Source organism: Octopus sinensis, linkage group LG7 (genome assembly GCF_006345805.1).
Source record: "Octopus sinensis linkage group LG7, ASM634580v1, whole genome shotgun sequence".
NCBI classification, from domain to species: domain Eukaryota; kingdom Metazoa; phylum Mollusca; class Cephalopoda; order Octopoda; family Octopodidae; genus Octopus; species Octopus sinensis.
Genome location: NC_043003.1, coordinates 91,297,567 through 91,304,972, shown reverse-complemented (window position 1 = coordinate 91,304,972; position 7,406 = coordinate 91,297,567).

Genomic DNA, 7,406 nt, shown 5'->3' with positions numbered 1-7,406 from the left:
TGATGTCCAAGGCCGCGATTAATATCACTGGCAATGGCACAGCGGGACGACCCTGGAGGGACAGCGTGCGCGTCGCTATAACGGAGTGCGTGTGGGACCACCCACAGAAAATAACAGGGAAAGATTACGGATTTATTTCGGTAAGCGTCGGTAGCCAAATGCCAGTATTAAATGTTTGAACAACTGTGGGTCTTTACTAGGTTTTTATAAGCGGGACTTAAACCTGTACATTAATCGCCAATAAAACATTTTATACATTACATGTCCATAAAATGCTTCGTAGATCTTATTCAGCTATGTTTAAACTTGAAGTTATATCATATGCTGAAGAGCATGGTAATAGGGTCGCCGGAAGAAAATTTGATGTTGACGAAAGCAATGTCAGGTTAAGGAGAAGAAATAAATAGCCATTAATACAGTACATTTGAGGCTACAGGCAAAACTCATTGCTAAAAAGATAAAACTTAATGAGTCAGAATTTAAAGCATCACATGGCTAGGCATAAAGTCGTTCACTAAAAGTGGAAGGTTTCGCACTCCCGACCTGACTTTGATAAGCAAATGGATCGTGTATGCATGGAATGAACTTGATCCTCAGATTATTGTGAAAAGTTTTATCTAATGTTTTATATCGTCTGCACTGGATGGTACTCCAGTACCATCCAGTGTATGTTGTATGGAAAGATGAAACAAATGAAAGTGAATCTTCTGATGTTGACTATGAATCTGACGATGATGGAGATTTGCACTACAATGATGCTGACATGTTTTCGGAGGAACAAATGGAACAGTTATTTGATGCTGAAAGTGATGTTGAATTTGAAGGATTTGAATAAATGTTTTTGCTTTTGCTTTTGTAACTGATAGTGATAAATATGTAATGGCAATTTACTTAATATTTATTTTTCACTGACGTTATTACTGTTATTTCTTTATTTTCTGCAAACAAAATGCACAAAAAAGCTACACGTTTGCATTATGTTATATATACAATAATAATAAAGGACGTTACTGTATACGTTTTTAACAAACCAAGGACGTTATATAGACCTCCTTAACTCAAGTTAGAGGAGGGGTGCGTATTATACACAAGGTTTAGGCTTTTCAGAGGTACAACCCCCTAAAAATCCCCGGCGGACTATACTTGAGGATTTACGGTATATATGCGTGTATGTGTCTATGTATGACGAGCCTTCGTTTTAACTCGCATACATGTCATTATTGTTCGTTAATTTTCGTAAAAATTTATTTACTTTTGTTTTCAAGGCGTGTGGAAGCCGACATTAGCTTTGAAGTGAGAGAAGAAAGTGAGGAGAAAGTGAAAGATGTATGGACGTGTGTGCGAGTGAAGGGGTGTTATGTATACGTTCATACATAAATACATATGCATACACCTTTTTGTGTGTGTGTTCTCACGTATTTTTTTTTGCATGTTTAAGTGGCCCTCTGTCTCTCTCTCTTAAATATATACAGACATACATATAAAAAAGATGTATGCATATGTTTTTATATATGTACGTGTATATGCAAGATAATGGGTGTTTTTTTTTTCTCTCTCTCTGACGTAGCTACATTTTACTTTCTGCTCTCACTTCAAAGCAAATGTCGCCTCTACACGCCATGAAAACAAAAGTAAATAGATAAAAAAATTTTTGCGGAAATTAACGAACAAAACTAGCTGATCCAAATGACAATTCTGCAAGTCAAAACGAAAAATGACACGCGCGCGCGCGCGTGTGTATTGTATACATACAACCTTTTCAAATACACTGTATCAGTGTTTAGCTACAGGTTGACTCTGAGCAAACCTATTGTCAAAAGTGGGGTTCCAATCATTGAATTTTTATGGACTTTATCTGTAAAACAAACCACGTGCGTGTGTTTACAGGTGTGCACATATAGGTATAAGCAAAATGTGAGGTGAGTGTACATTGAACGTAAACAAACTGATCGAGTCTTTTTGACTTTTTCAAGAAGCGTCTCATTGTGTAATCATATACGTAGTCACACTTGTGCAATTCTACTCGGACAACTACAATATTTATTGTATTTAACAATGGTCTTGTAAATAAGACATTTTCCAGTCAGCGAGTTGGTGCTGATTGGACAAACTGAAGGCACTGCAGACGTGACCATTACGTTTTTTTCCCACGGGCAGGAAAATCAAGACCACATTATAAAGTTGATTCATCCGTGAAATAATTTAATCGTTTCTTCGATGGATGGGATGCTGTGAGTATATCATTGTACTCTAACAATTTTCTCTTTGTAATTGAAAGGATTCTGTGATAGAATCATAACACGATAAAAATCAACTGAGCTTTAAATTCTACTTCCTCCACCTATGGTGAAATGGTAGATTTATGAAGTGGTTAGTTATGGTTTTAAAATTGGTTTTGAAACTTAATACAAGAAAACGCTTGCACAAATTTAGTAAATAAGTTGAAATTTATTAAAATCAATGAATTTTAAAATATTCCTGAATTGTCTTCCTAAACTAATTTTAGTACAGCGACATTTAAGAGAATCATTTGAAACGATTACATTTAAATTATATATACTTGTATATAAATTCAGAACGATTGAAGTTTATTTCCCATTCGCAAGAAAACTTGCGGGTTACAGTGTAAATGTGGTAGAAGTACTTAGTTTTTCCCCATTGCTCTTGTTCAGTATCTGGCTTTTCCCCTTTGCACGAGTTCAATATCTGGCAAGTATAGTGTCTTTTCTGCTTTACAAACACTCAGCCAATTAACACTGCCAGATTTACGCACGTTAAACTACAGCTTGATATTCAAAATTGGGCTAAGAAGAAACATACTTTCAATGTCCAAACACCATATTTAAGCAGCCTCAAAACTGATTTTCAAGTTTAAATCTGGTGCTACTCCTCACATGAGATTAGTAGGATTTAGTGGGATGTCACAGTTAGTGCCTCCTTTGCTTCTCATATCCTGGATGCTGCAGTGATGGCGAGATCCACAGCTTTTGCAGCCGAGCGGAACAAAATCCTGAAATACCACAATTTGTTGGCCAACTACATTTTCCATCCTGTGGTGTTCGAGATTTTTGGTGGGGTCGGACCACTTATGAGATTCCTGTCTTCACTGGCAAATCATGAGGCTCATGAGGGCGCTTGGCTGCTCCAGCGCATCAGCCTCGCCTTCACTCGTGGCAAAGCTGTAAACGTGCTAGCCTGTCGCAATAGTCATTTGAAAGGTTTCCCAGTCCCCCAACTTTTTAACCCAAGGTGGTGAATTATTTTGTTTTTTTCCCCCTTTTTTCTCTTTCTTATTTCTCTGTTTTTTTCTTTTTAATTTTTACAATTGTGTTCTCTGTTTTGTCCAATTTTCTAGTTTGATTTTGTAAAACAGTAAGCATTGTGAAGATAATAAAAATTTTAATCATATTATATTTACTATAAAATTAATAAATAAATTATAAGGTCATTTTTTAGTATGAAAATAATTAACTCCATGTTTGAAAATTCAAAAATAGGGAAAATTGAGTGTTAAAATATTTGAATTTTTGTCATTTAGCTTTTCTGAAAAGCCCTACTGCATGATTCAGTAGAGACAAAATAAAAAAAATAAAAATATTTTATTAAATAATCTTGTTATTAAAATAATTTATTCAAAAATGGACTTTAAAAAGCCATACTATAAGAAATTAAGCAGAAAAATTCCTTTTTTTTATAAAAAATAATTTAGACTAATGAAAAGAAATATTAGAACTCTTTGTATCAATTTGTGTTGTCTTTTATCTTTTGTTGTGTATGCGCCTGTTTCATAAATGAGTAGTGTCCCTTTAAGATCACGCAGAAAATTTATAAAAAATTGAAGATTAAAATTAAATATCATTTTTTCTAATGGATAAAATTTTATGAAACCTTTACCAATATATTCCTTAACATTTCTCTTTCATGTTGATATCAGTAAAATAATTCTTAATCAAAATTAAAAGAATGGTGTGGATTCAAAGTGTAGATGTTGGGCATTACTACCCGTCAGTCAACCAGTTTTGTCTATACATTTTTTGTCTTAACTTTTGTTCTACTGCACCAGTTTTTAAGTATTTTATGTCTAAATGTCACATATCAGTAGTCAAACATAATTCAAAAAACTAAATTTGAATTAGTGAGACTGCTTGGAAGATGCCGACTGTGACAAAAAGCTACATTAAGAATATTATTCAACTACTACTGTAAGCAACAAAGATACGCAGAGGTAATGCAGTTCGATCGTTTCATGCAACTTCATTTAACTGAACAATGCAATCATTACATCAATTTAAAATGCAGAGCAATCCTCAGCTGCAAAAAGACATAAGATTTAATTAAATTAGAACAGAAGGACTCATTAGTATAATTATACCTAAAATATCCAAGAAGTTAAGGAGATAGACAAATAACATACTGTCTCCACTCCAGCATAGAAGTTGCTAAATTATCAACAAGATATACATTGTTACAGACTCTGCCTGTCACTGATTTTTTTTCTTTTTATGGGGTCAGTTTTAATTTATAGACTAGTTTATCAAATCCTTTCATATTAAAATCAAAATAAGCAACAAGGATATCCAGAGGTAATGCAGTATGATCATTTAATACAACTCCATTTAATTGAACAATGCAATCATTAAATTCTGTTTTTGTGCAGCTGAGGATTGCTCTGCATTTTAAATTGATGTAATGATTGCATTGTTAAATTAAATGGAGTTGCATGAAACGATTGTACTGCATTACCTCTGGATATCCTTGTTGCTTATTTTGATTTTAATCACCTTACTTTGGAATTGTATGGATAATACCATACTAAATTCTGGTGCCTCAACTTTACCATATTCATCTGAATCTAAATTTTTGCTGAACTCATCTATATACATACTCACACACACACGTGTGTGTGTGTGCATGTATATATATACACACATACACACACACACAACACACACACACACACATATATATATATATATATATATATATAATATATATATATGTATATGTATGTATATATGTATATATGTATGTATATATGTATATATGTATGTATATATGTATATATGTATGTATATATGTATATATATATGTATATATGTATATATATATGTATATATGTATGTATATATGTATATGTATATATGTATATATATATGTATATGTATATATATATATATATATAATATATATATATATATATATATATGTATCATCATCATTTAGCGTCTGCTTTCCTTGCTAGCATAGGTTGGACGGTTCAACTGGGGTCTGGGATGCCAGAAGGCTGCATCAGGCCCAGTCTGATCTGGCAGTGTTTCTACGGCTGGATGCCCTTCATAACACCAACCACTCCGTGAGTGTAGTGGGTGCTTTTTACATGCCACCCACACAGGTGCCAGACGGGGCTGGCAACGGCCACGATCGGATGGTGCTTTTTACGTGCCACCCGCACGGAGGCCAGTTGGGGCGGCACTGGCAATGGCCACGATCGGATGGTTCGCTTACGTGTCACCGGCACTGGTATCACAGCTGCAATTTCCATTTATGTTGATTGACTTCGATTTTGGTTCTGATTTCTGATATCTGATTTGATTTGATTTGATTTGATTTCCACTTGCCTCAACAGGTCTTCACAAGTGGAGTTTTGTGTCCCAAGAAGGAAAGGTATGCATAAGTCGACTGGCTACATCCCAGGTAGAGGCCATGGGTTATGGTCTCACTAGTCCTGCCGGGTCTTCTCATGCACAGCATACTTCCATAAGTCTCGGTCTCTAGTCATTTCCTTGGTGAGACCTAAAGTTCGAAGGTTGTGCTTCACCACCTTGTTCCAGGTTTTCCTGGGTCTACCTCTTCCACAGGTTCCCTCAACCGCTAAGGTGTGGCACTTTTGCACACAACTATCTTCAGCCATTCTCGTCACTTGACCATACCAGCGCAAACGTCTCTCTTGCACACCACAACTGATGCTTCTTAGGTCCAACTTTTCTCTCAAGGTACTTACACTCTGTCGAGTATGAACACTGACATTACACATCCATCGGAGCATACTGGCTTCATTTCTTGCGAGCTTATGCATATCCTCAGCAGTCACAGCCCATGTTTCACTACCATGTAGCATGGCCGTTCGTACACATACAACATACAGTCTGCTTTTTATTCTAAGCGAGAGGCCTTTTGTCACCAGCAGGGGTAAGAGCTCTCTGAACTTTGCCCAGGCTATTCTTATTCTAGCCGTTACACTTTCAGCACACCTACCCCCACTACTGACTTGGTCACCTAGGTAACGGAAGCTATCAACTACTAGTTTTTCTCCCTGGAATGTTGTAGAAGTTGGTCTCTGCACATTTTCAGTGTTTATTGCTCCTGAGCATCTGCCACATACAAAAACCATCTTCCTAGTTAGCCTTCCTTTGACATTGCTGCACCTCTTATGTGTCCATAGCTTACACTTGGTGCATCTTATAGAGTTTCTACCTACACCTTTTCTACAGATCGAGCAGGGCCATCTACCTGAAGGCGTTTGTGATTGGTCTACCTTCCTACTTATTAGGACTTTGGTTTTGGCTAGGTTGATTCTAAGGCCCTTCGATTCTAATCCTTGCTTCCACACCTGAAACTTCTCCAGTTCTGATAGTGACTCAGCAATTAGAGCAAGATCATCAGCATAGAGGAGCTTCCAGGGGCATCCTGTCTTAAATTCCTCTGTTATTGCCTGGAGGACTATGATAAATAGGAGGGGACTGAGGATTGAACCTTGGTGGACCCCAACCTCTACCCGGAATTCTTCACCGTACTTGTTGCCAACCCTCACCTTACTAGCAGCGTCTCTGTACATGGCTCGCACAGCTCTCACTAACCATTCATCTATCCCTAGTTTCCTCAATGACCACCAGATAAGGGATCGGGGGACCTTGTCGAAGGCTTTCTCCATGTCAACAAAAGCCAGGTACAGGGGCTTATCTTTGGCTAGGTATTTCTCCTGCAGCTGTCTTACCAGGAATATAGCATCAGTAGTACTTTTCCCTGGCACGAACCCAAACTGCATCTCATCTAAGCTAACTCTCTCTCCAATTAGTTGGGCTATAACCCTCTCCGTAACCTTCATTACCTGATCCAGCAGCTTCATGCCCCTGTAGTTATTTGTATCTAGGGCGTCACCTTTACCTTTGTAGCAGTTGACTATTATGCTGCTACACCAGTCATTGGGAATGACTCCTATATATATATATATATATATATATATATATATATATATATATATATATAATTAATTGTTTATATGCTTGTACGTATGTTTAATTGTGCCTATTTATGTATTTATGTACATGTATAGGTGTATATATTTGCCTATGTATATATATATATGTATATATGGATATATATTTATATATATATTAAATTGTACG